The 12,610-nt window shown below is 36.0% G+C and overlaps 1 pseudogene; it reads right to left on the reverse strand.

Moving 5' to 3' along the window:
• Positions 1–9,768: 9,768 nt before the first annotated feature.
• Positions 9,769–11,575, reverse strand: LOC128057583 (T-complex protein 1 subunit zeta-like; annotated as a pseudogene).
• Positions 11,576–12,610: the final 1,035 nt, after the last annotated feature.

Here is a 12,610-nt window from a genome sequence, read left to right on the forward strand (position 1 = left end):
CTTTGACTGTGCGGATCACCACAAATTGTGGAAAATTCTTAAAGAGATGGGGATACCAGATCACCTCACCTGCCTCTTGAGAAATATGTATGCAGGTCAGGAAGCAACAGTTAGAACTGGACATGGAACAACAGACTGGTTCCAAATAGGAAAAGGAGTACGTCAAGGCTGCATATTGTCACCCTGCTTATTCAACTTATATACAGAGTATATCATGAGAGATGCCTGGCTGAATAAGCACGAGCTAGAATCAAGATTGCTGGGAAAATATCAATAACCTCGGATATGCAGATGATACCACCCTTATGGATAGAAAGTGAAGAAGAACTAAAGAGTCTTTTGATGAAAGTGAAAGAGGAGAGTGAAAAAGTTGGCTTAAAGCTCAGCATTCAAAAAACTAAGATCATGGCATCTGGTCCCATCACCGTATGGCAAGTAAATGGGGAAATGGTGGAAATTTGACAAACTTTAAATTTGGGGGTTCTAAAATCACTGCAGATGGTGACTGCAGCCATGGAATTAAGACACTTACTCCTTCGAAGGAAAGTTGTGACTAACCTAGATAACATTTTAAAAACCAGAGACATTACTTTGCTATAAAGGTCCAACTAGGCAAGACTATGTTCTTTCCAGTAGTGATATGTGGATGTGAAAATTGGACCATAAAGAAAGCTGAGCACTGAAGAATTGATGTTTTGAAATGTGGTGTTGGTGAACACTCTTGAGAATGCCTTGGACTGCCAGGAGATCCAACCAATCCATTCTAAAGGAAATCAGTCCTGAGTGTTCATTGGAAGGATTGATGCTGAAGTAGAACCTCCAATAGTTTGGCCACCTGATGTGAAGAGCTGACTCATTTGAAAAAACCCTGAAGTTGGGAAAGATTGAAGGCAGGAAGAGAAGGGGATGACAGAGGATGAGATGATTGGATGGCATCACTGACTCAATGGATCTGAGTGTTAGTTAACTCTGGGAGTTGGTGATGGACAGAGAGGCCTGGTGTGCTGCAGTTCATGGAATTGCAAAGAATCAGACACGACTGAGAGACTGAACTGAACTGAAATGAAATCAATCCTGAATATTTATTGGAAGTACCGATGCTCCAGTACTTTGGCCATCTGATATGAAAAGCAGACTCATTGGAAAAGACCCTGATGCTAGGAAAGATTGAGAGCAGAAGGAGAAGGAGACAATAGAGGATGAGATGGTTAGATAGCATCACCGACTCAATGGACATGAATTTGAGTAAATTATGGGAGAGTGAAGGACAGGGAAGCCTTTCATGCTGCAGTCCATGGTGTTGCTGAGTCGGATGCGAATGAGCAACTGAAGAACAACAACAACTGAGTTCTTAATTGATATTTTTGTTTCTAAAGTAACGGAATCTACATATTTCTAGTGTCTTGGACACTAGAAAGATGCCACCCTAGAAATAAGATATTTCTTTACATTGTGCTGACCATCTCAAACATTTCTATGGTTCCTGTCCTAATTTAAGTATCATTGCCCACCTGTTTTCACTATACTTTCATATAATTATCTAAATAATCTGATTTTCTCTCTTCCTTCTTTTTGTTCTATTTGTCTTTCTTTTCTCATTCTATGCACCATAATAATATTAATAAAGCACTATACAAATGTTTCAGAACAAGAAATAGAAACCAAGCTTTTTCTATTTTCACCAAGTTTCACCAACCAAGTGAAATTTTAACAAGCATTAATCTTCCACTTAAAGAACTTAGGTTTTGGTGTTAAGGCACAAAGTCATAGTATATAAGGGGAAATGTGATACTTCTAATAAAACAACTACATTTAATAAAATAATTGCATATACTGTAAAGGAAATTCTAAATAAAGTATTTCCTTGGCCTTCAACCGGTTTCAAATGTTTGTGCATTTTAGGATTCACTTCATAGTGCATCTTCCTGTCTTCTAAGTTTAACATATTTTACTGAAGAAAAGAATTACTATGCTGTATTCTTTTTCATTCAAACAGATTTTTGAAGTCGCACTTAATTGTGAAAATTTCAAAAAGTGAATAAAGTATATGAACTATTTGGAAATAAATGATTAAATCCAAAATAATGGTAATAATATTGAAAAAGAAAAAAAAATATTGGAAAAGCAGAGCTTAGTCTAACACATTCCTTAGTTTAAACAATTAATTAAAAATTGAGCATTCTTATCTATAAATGCAAATGTAGGTATTTAAAGCTAGAGGTTGGCACTCTGTATTAATTAATATACTTAAAACACACTTATATCCACTTTCCATTCTATTTAAATATCCTCTTTGTTCTTCTACTTTTATTTTGTTTCTTCATGCAGTGAGATCTTTAATTCCGTTATATTCCTCAACTGCTTTAGACTTTTTCTCGTGTGCTGCTCCAGCATTTAACAAGGTTTTCTTAGCTTTTCAGGTTCAATGAATTTGTGAAAGTTGAAGTTATGTGCATTTCCAATCTTTTCGTTCGAAAACCAAGGGGAATTGAAGCAGTTAGGGGCTGCAGGGCAGCAGTCAACTATTACTGTTAAAAAAGATAATAATATAGCGTTAACTTTGCTAGGGAAAGTAACAAGGGAATACAAAACTAGGTTTGCAGTTAAGTAGAGAAATATCGACTCCTCCAAAGTAAATAGAAGACACAAAATACAGAACATTTCACAGAGCAATATGTAGACGTTAGGTCAGCCTTCAAGTCATTTACTACAAGCCAACTAAATTAACCAGAGAAAACTAATGCTACAGGGAAGAAGGCCAAGATTTTATCCTTAGATAGATCATTTAGCGACAAACTGTTCTTCTCTTCTTGATCCTTTTGAGGATGTCTTTACAGTATCAGTTCATCTTATTGGAAATATATAGATTTATTGAGACATTCAACATTAGTGAAAGTTAATTGACTATAAGCTCTCAGCAATCTTAAATAAAATAATGAGCTAGAATCTCCATTCTGTATTTAACATTAAACATGTACAGAGTGAGAAAGCACTCTGGACAAAGGATGGAGATTTATAATAAAAAGGCTTAAATTAGTTATAATTTAATTCATTATATATGTTATACATTTAATTTAAATTTAAATTAAATTACAATTTAAATTATGAGTATTACTTATTGACCAGTCATACTAAAGTGAAATTGTAACAAAATAATAAGACATAATATGCCTAAATAAATTTTCTTTAAGAAAAACATGCATTAAAAAAATTCTGACTTTTATGAGGCAAACACAGCATTACAATTAATCTTAGTTTATCCATTCTATATGTACATACACATTTTTCTATTTATAAATCTATTATTTATATTTAAATTAAAATAGATTTTAATTTAAAATATTAGAGAGGAAGAGCAAGCAGTTTCAGCTTTGACAATGAGACTGGGAAGTGTCAGAAAGTGTCAGAAAGGAAGACAGAAAGTTAGGACTGAACCAAAGTGTTTGTCAGTATCTAGGGCAGGCCAGTTCTTTCAGTGAAGGGAAAGGAGTCATCAGGCTGTTTTGTTGTATTTTACTCCACTACCTACTGCCTGCACCATAAGTATTGAAGAAAAGAGTATTTAATGAGTCTTCTCTAGTCATTGAGAAGAAGACATGGCTTATGATACGAGCATGAATCAAGCATAATCATCAACTGAGTAATTTGGTTTTCCATTATGGGCCTCAATTTCTTTGGCACTGAAAGAAGAAATTAGCTAATATTCTTTCCAAGCACTAAAATTTTATGATTATATAAAGTGAAGTTTCAGACATAAATATATTCTTCTTTAATTGTACTTTTAAATTGCTAAGGACTCATTTCTTTTACCTCTTCAGTACCAGTGGGTATCCATTAAAGCCGTGTGGAAGACTTAGATACTAGTCATGAACATTCTGTTTTACTCTCAACCAAAAAAAGGAAAAAAAAAATGGTGGTCGTTTTAAAATAAGTGAGAGTTGAGTGAGCTTTCAGGTCCAGGGGAACGAAGAAGGCACAGCATGGACTTTTCAGTACAAAGCGTCGATTCATATTCTGAGCACAAATGAGAGCAGTAGCTTTGGAAAAGAGACAATCTCTCTCTCTTTTTTAAGGGGTCTCTAGTGGATTGGATTTCAGAATTAACTTATAAGTGGGAAGCAGCCATGCTTCATCCCATGTGGAGTGATGGGACTGTGACAAGTGGGAGTGAGTAGAACCCTCCTAATTGCTCTCTGATTCAAACCTTTTCGATAATGCTGTGCTGGTGAAAAGTACTGAAGCTGTATAACTTTTTTGGTATTTTCTAATATTATATAAAATATTACCAACAGGATTTCTTTGCTCTTAAATCACTGACTATTGCAAATAAATGTGGAATTTATGTATTAATGGGGTCATGGTCAGCCGGAAAATGTAACCTAATCTGTGTAATTATTAAGGTATGAGAGGAAGAGGGTTTCCCTGATAGCTCAGCAGGGAAAGAATCTGCCTGCAACGCAGGAGACTCTGGAGATGCAGGTTTGATTCCTGGGCTGGGAATATCCCCTGGAGAAGGAAATGGCAACCCACCCCAGTATTCTTGCTTGAAAAATACCATAGACAAAGAGGCCTGATGGTTACAGTCCAAAGGTTTGCAGAGTTAGGCACTATTGAGCAGGAGCATGGACAAGGAGAGGGAGATAATAACTGAAATGTTTCCTTTCATGAGTAGTGTTTCTTCCTGAACTGAGTATCCTGCATGTTAATTTTAGAATCAAAATTTGTCCTAAAGTGAAACAAAAAGGCATAATTTTTTTTGTTGTTGTTAATCAGAGGCTATATCTGTAGGTCTCATAAAAGAATGTGCATAGTGGTTGTCTACACTTAGAATTGTTAGTAAGTCTTGATTTGGGGTAAATTAATTTAATCCCATGAGTCTAATTAACAAATATAGCATATGTGTTACAACAGGTACCAATCTGGTCAGACAAATAAAAAGTAATTCCTCTCTGTGATAGGGCTGTGTGTGTGTGTGCATGTGTGTGTGTGTGTTTACATGTGATGAGAGAGAGACAAAGATAGAGAGAGACAGGAGAAAGAAAGAAAGGAAGGAAGGAAGAAGGAAGGGAAAATAATTTGCTGTATGAAAAACTGAAGAGATGTTATAAATCAGAGACATTAATATTTGGTGATAGAAGAGAACTGAATTATACTAACAGTGTAATCTTTCTTGATCTTTGAATTCACTCTTGTGTTTTCACCTGAAATGGCAATAGCAAATTATTATAGATGTGTCAATAAATAGTTAAATTGTTTTGGAGCATTCAAATAAACATAAGTAATTACAGACACTCTTTTCAAGTTGACTAGTAAAAAATAATATAGAAAACTATTGTCCATTTATCAATATATTTAGTGAAATCTCCCTTCAGTATCTCCATTTTCTGGTAAATATTTGTTACAATTAATTGTAGTATGCATCTAGAATGTTCTGGATAGTTTAAAAGGGTAATGGCATCTAGGCAGTCATTTAGATCATTTATTGTGTATTCTAAATAAATATGAAATAATTTACTTTTATAATATGATAAATCCAGAGCTAATACAGGATTGGATTGGAAAAGCAGAGCATAAGAAAACATCAGGAGGCTCTCACGATAGTTCAAATGAGGGGTTTTAGTTGAAACAGAAATATGGGAAGGGCAGAACTATATTAGACTACTATGTACTTTTCAATGTCCACAAAATTTGTGAGCGGAAAGAACTTCCAGGAGGAAAGGTAGCAGTTAGAAATACAAATTTATAGCTTCCAAAAATGCTCACACAGAAAGGCTAGAGGAAATACTGATTGTTTAGTCTAAAACATGACTCAGAATGTCTTCCTGTGAGGTTGAAAGCATTATATTGCTTTTTTCCATTATTATTATTTTCTACTTTACTGAGGAGAAAGTGAGAAAAAAAATGCCAAGTCATATTAAGAAAGCATACTTGACTAGGAGCTCTGTGTCATGCAAACCTATTTTTAAAAGAATGCTGTAAAAATCACATTTTAGGGATTTTTGGAGAGTAAGATAGACTTTCAAACTCCACTTTGCTATACAGGGCATTTCAGGGAGTCCTTACTCCAAGGGTTTGGTCACATTTGATGATAGAATATTTTAAAATGATGTCATTCAGTACATTTAAGAAACAATGGATTGCAACTCTAGGAAAAACTTTATTTTTAATCAGAATTGACTATAAACAGCATCTTGAAATGAGTGGCCATTTACTGAGCTTGAGGAAAGTAAAGTATTTACTTTCAAATGTCATCCAAGAGAAACACATACTACTTAAACTGTTATATTGTATTCTTTTTCATCATTAGAAAATTTATGAGGTAAGGAATGTGGATGGGACATTTGCAACAATATCCCAGGTGTTTGACAGTTATAAAAATTACCTAAGAAATAGTAGATTAAATTTTGCTAAATGAACACATGAATGAATCATATGTGGAATTACTTTGAAGAATTGAAAGGGCTTATAACTCATGATTTGAGAGGGGTAAGGTGAAGGTTTCCATGGTTTCAAGCCTGGGCAGCTGAGATGATATTAGTGTCATTAACAGAAGGAGAAACAAAAAGAGTAAAAATAGGAAACAGAATAAAAAAAAATATGAAAAAGAAAAAGTTCAGAACCAGCCAAAGAAAAGTATAATTTCCCACTATTCAGTGGGAGAATCTAGGGGAAGTTCACAGCTAGTGACACAGCTTGGAGTTATTTTCCCAGATTAAGTATTGCATTCCTAAAAGTAGATGAACTTGAAGGGCAGAGAGTATAAAGAAAGTGGGTTGAAAGTACCTCCATATTTAGAGAGTGAGATGGAGGTAAGAGTGGGCAAGAATTAAAAAAAATAAATAAAACAATGACAAAAACCAGCCGATACAGACAGTATGATACATGTCAGAAAAAGAAAGAATATCACAAAGAGAAAGTAGTCAACCCCATCAAATAAACTGGAATCATTTAAGGTTCAGTAGTGCCATCTATAACCTTCTCTCACCCCCAGTATGAACCAGAAGCAGACTAATCTAATTGAACTGACCCCCTTGGGTTCAGATTTAATTTACTAGCCCTGTCAAAACTATTTTACTTTTGGGAAATTTAACTGATTAAGTGTTCATTCTCTACTGTACCTAATCATTTTACATGCTCACAACATTTCAAATTTCCCATCTCACCACCTTGAAACTTATGGCTTCCTTTAGTAGACCTTTGAAAACACACCAAAATCTCACAGATGTACAAAGATAAATGCCAGATATGTTCATAAGTATAAATTCCAAATGTGCCTTTTAATTTGACATCAAGTTTAATATATTGATGCAGCATCCTTTTAATAAACACAATACTGTTTTTACAAGTCCAACATTTCCTTCTCGCACATCAACCAGTGTTTCCAACAGATGGTTTCCCCTTTGCCTTTTATGTGATTTACTCTCGCTCCTTTGCCTTTTATGTGATTTACTCTCGCTCCTTTCTGTCATCATACAGCAGCTACTCTTTGATTAGCCTGCAGTCAGCTGGCTTCTTTCTGTCTGGTTAGCTTGTAGCTTTCCCTCTGCACTGCCTCTCAACACTTTCACCTCTCATTATCCTTTTGCTGTCAGTCTTGTTCAGCTCAGCTTCTGTCTTCATTCTCAGTTCCTATAACTGTAATCTCCTTCTATTTTTGGTCTGCTGATTTTGTTCTGCTTTATCATGCATTTAAAAAAAAATCATGCTACATTTTAAATACTGCAATAGGTCTGAAGTTTTGCACCACAGAATATTATATTAGCATTTTCCCTGATCCCATTTTACTCCTGAACTTATTCCCCTTATATCATTTACTCTTCTAGGCACATTAGGGCTGAAAGTCCTCACTCTTTGTGTAGCACCCATGAAGTAATATCCTTTATTGTACTAAAGCAATTGAGAGTGGTCACCAGTGAATTGCTCTTTTTGGCTACTCCAGGGAAAGACTCTCTATTTTCTTTTTTCAATTATGATTTCTTATTTCCACTAAAGAAAAAACACTCTGAATAGAAATATAGAAAACTAAACCCAGATTTATTACAAGTCACTAGTAGGAATTTTTCCATTTTTTAATTTGTTTTGATATCATTTGGTTGGAAGAAACAAAAATTCAGAATCAACAGTTCTAATCTGTAAGTTTTATTATACCCTGTGCAGCTTATACCATCATCATGACATTAAAGCATGAAAAAAAGTAAGTTCAATTACCTACTTGATGAGTTCTTGGCAAATGTCAACCAGAAGTGTCATGACTAAATTCAATTTTTATAACAGAGTTGAGGCAAATATTTTTGTGTCAGTGAACAAAGTTAAAGACACAAATTTCTTATCCATTTTAATGCTAGATGATTGCCTGTCTCAAACTATATTAGATTATTCATTAAGAAGGGCTATGAGGTGTGTTTTCCATTTCCTCCATATGACCATCCATCAGTTTTCTAATCTGTAAATAAAAGGCTCGACAAGAAGTTTCCTATGATAATTTTCTTCTAAATTGTTGTAGTTGTAGCTGTCACATCCAGTTCTTTGCAACGCTATGGACTGCAGCACACCAGGCCTCAGGGTCCTTCACTGTCTCCGAGTTTGCTCAAACTCATGTTCACTGAGTCAGTGATGTTATCTAACCATCTTATCTCTGGTTGCCTCCTTCTCCTCCTGCAGGAAAGTTTCAGGAAACTTTCCCAGCATAAGGGTCTTTTCCAATGAGTCAGTTCTTTGCATCAGGTGGCCAAAGTATTGGAGCTTCAACTTTAGCATCAGCCCTTCCAATGAATATTCAGGATTGATTTCCTTTAGGAGTGCTTGGTTTCATCTCCTGGCAGTCCAAGGGACTCTCAAGAGACTTCTCCAACACCACAGTTCAAAGTGTCAATTCTTTGGCTCTCAGCTTTCTTTATAGTCCAACTTAATATTTCTAATTTTGCATAATAGTTTCAATTTTGTTCACCAAAATAACAGAGATAAATGAAAAATTTATCTTTTTAACTTCCCCCTTATCTGAAACTAAATTTTAGTTAATTTCATAGAAAGCTCAACAAGATAATTTCTAGAAAAAGTACTTAATCTGGAAAATCTAAAATTTTTGCAACTTTTCTTTTCTTTTTGTTTGTGTTTTTCAAGGAAAATTTAATAACAAGGTAGATAACATATGCTTATCTAACATGTGTGTTTCTATCACGGAAGTGAAAGCAAAACATCCTGTTTATTGGGTAATTTAAGGCCCCTGTATGTGTGTGCACTGCAGGGCAATTTCAAAAATACTGTGATTATAGTTTTAGAACTTCAGAATCTGAATAAGTACCAGAGTTCTCTCCTTTTTTATATGTAAAAAGAAAAGAAAATACTTTGAAAATTCTTTGCATTTTGGACAAAAATTCTGTAGCTATATTCTTAGATCGTTCTGTAGAGTTTTCACGATTCAGATGATACAAGGGAAGCTTCAGATCAGTGTTTTAGAGAATTCATTTCACCTCTCATGATCTCATTAATCAGGAGAATGTTGGTGGCGATAACAGTGCAGAAGTGAAGAAGCTGCTTCTACACAAAATAGTTATCCCATATGTCTACATCTTCTGCTACCACTGGCTCACCTGTGTTCAAGTCCACATCCACAAGTAGACTTGATTCCAAATGTTTTGCTTGAATTTTAACTAATGTTTCCAAAGGTTTAAAACAGAATGCTGAACAAGAATTTTGGGATTATGAGCAAAGCATCGGTAAATGCACTCCAAGTTGTGTCATGACCTTCACACTGGGCTTGTATTTAATCTATAGATATTCATAGACAAGTACTGCACATCCCAAACAATCAGGATTTGGGTCACCAAGAGAATTTGGTGCATAAGCCCTTCCGTATTTCTCCTTTTAGCACTTCTCAGATCTAGTCTGCCTTCTTTTCACAAGCATCTAAAAAAATGGTGTCAATTTCCTTTCAACGAAGAACAGCAAATTCTTCATCTGAACCACTACAGACTTTCTTTTTCAGGTCTATTATTTTTTGACTCTGTCTTCAGTGAATTTTGTTTTAGCTCTTACTAGTTTCTCCTTCTCCTCTGTACTCTTGCAATTAAAAAAAAAAAAAAAACAGAATTCATCTCTGTTTTTTTTTCATATTCTAATAACACCACATTGTATTTGAGGATGCACACCTCTCTTACTCTCTTTTCCATATCAGGACGCTGTGCCCCCTTGTCCAAAATAAGACCTCTGATTAAGCCAGGATTGGTTTCAGGTTTTATGTTTCATCCCCATGATCTCAACCATGATGAGGTCAATAGGTTCATCTTTTCTTTTTATGCCCAAAATAGAGTTCACTGTAGCCTCTGTTAATACATCAGCAAGGTCAGCATGAACTTTAGTTCATAGAGATATCCAGGGCACATCTATCTATAAGTGTTTCCTTGTCCATCTCTTTGTTTACTTTGTTCCAAAAACTGAAGTGCATTTCCTTTGACGTTTCAAATAGTTTTAGTAATTATTCCAGGATGAAGATCTTCAAACATGTAGAGAGCCATGTGCTTTCAGTTCAGTTCAGTCACTCAGTCGTGTCCGACTCTTTGAGACCCCATGAATCGCAGCATGCCAGGCCTCCCTGTACATCACCAACTCCCGGAGTTCACTCAGACTCATGTCCAGTGAGTCAGTGATGCCATCTAGCCATCTCATCCTCTGTTGACCCCTTCTCCTCCTGCCCCCAATCCCTTCCAGCATCAGAGTCTTTTCCAATGAGTCAGCTCTTTGCATGAGATGGCCAAAATACTGGAGTTTCAGCTTTAGCATCATTCCTTCCAATGAACACCCAGGACTGAACTCCTTTAGGATGTACTGGTTGGATCTCTTTGCAGTCCAAGGGACTCTCAAGAGTCTTCTCCAACACCACAGTTCAAAAGCATCAATTCTTTGGTGTTCAGCTTTCTTCACAGTCCAACACTCACATCCATACATGACCACTGGAAAAACCATAGCTTTGGCTAGATTGTGCTTTTTAATATGCTATCTAAGTTGGTCATAACTTTCCTTCCAAGGAATAAGTATCTTTTAATTTCATGGCTGAAGTCACCATCTGCCGTGATTTTGGAGCCCAAAAAAATAAAGTCTGACACTGTTTCTACTGTTTCCCCATCTATTTCCCATGAAGTGATGGGACCAGATGCCATGAGTTTCGTTTTCTGAATGTTGAGCTTTAAGCCAACTTTTCACTCTCCTGTTTCACTTTCATCAAGAGGCTTTTTAGTTCCTCTTCACTTCCTGCCATGTGCTTTAGGAGCTCTCTAATGATTAGGACATTGGAAGTATACCATCCACAATTTTGTCATCCTGGGTGGTTGCTACTTTGGCTGTTAAGGAGGTTGTCAGGTGTTGAATTTGCAATTTATGAAGAAGCACATTTTCCTCTTTAGTAGCTTGATGTCTCCAGCACCAGAAGCAAGCATCTTCATGGCACCCTTAGGTTCCAAGTTGATCCTCAGCATGTCCTACATCCCTTGAACCCCTGCACTGCACTGATATTGACCACCAATGCTGCTTGGGCTCAGGCCACCTCGGACTTGGGGTTTAGGATTTTCACAGCCACCATAGCTGACCCAGCAGAGGAAGATAAGAGTCCTGGCATATGGAAAGCCCTGAGGCAGTTCAGTGTGACCAACAAGTTACTTTTTCTTTACTGCAAGTTCAGAATTCTTTATACAAAGTATCAGTGAGTTTCTAATTGCCAAATTCAGCTAACCTTCCCTGAATTGATCTTACCCTATCTCTTTGCTGAGGTAGCTTCATAATACACTTTATATAATGCTTCTCTATGCTTGATATCTTTATCCTCTGGTTCTTCTCTCTGTGATGGTTCCTTCTCAATATCATCATTTGTCTCTGCTAGTATTTTTTATCTATACAATCACATGCTGCTTATGCATTAGTTATTCTTAAAGGTGTATCTGCACCCTTTATTCCTCACCTTGCTTTCTAGATATTCACATATATCTGGTGGCGGGTCATATCTGTATTTTTTACAAGCTACTAAAATCTCTCCCTGACCTTACTGGATATCACTATTCCCCATTCACCTTATACATGTTCTGCATCCTAACTATCTTCATCAATAGTACTATCATCCAGTCACTAGGCCAGATCTGAGACTACCCTCCTATTCCTCAAGCCTCACAACTGGTCACTTTAACTATACCTCAGGGTCACTGAAATCACAATTCCTGTCTCAATGGTTCCCTTTGTTCGCTGAAGCTTTATGCTTTCAGTGTGAGTTTTCTACAAAACAATGTCATCAAGCCCTTCGACTAACCCCTGAGTTTCTTCCCAAGACCTTGACAATGAAGAACAAGTACCTTTGGATGGTAAACAAGACTTTACATGATCTGAGATTCACTAACTCTCCAGGTATCTACTACTGATTCCATTTTCTATCCCACTCTTTTGACAAAAGCAAAATAATTTTCTGTTCTTTCTTGGCCCCTAGTCTTTTTTCACAGTTTTCATCCATCTTCAGTGTTGCTCTAAAAAAATCCAATAAAACTCTGTATATTCTCCTTATCCTCCTGTAAATGCTAAGGCAGTCGATTTACCGCCTGTTTTTGTTTTTGTTTTTTTGGTATATTCTTCT

This window comes from Budorcas taxicolor, chromosome 12 (assembly GCF_023091745.1).
Source record: "Budorcas taxicolor isolate Tak-1 chromosome 12, Takin1.1, whole genome shotgun sequence".
Taxonomy (NCBI): domain Eukaryota; kingdom Metazoa; phylum Chordata; class Mammalia; order Artiodactyla; family Bovidae; genus Budorcas; species Budorcas taxicolor.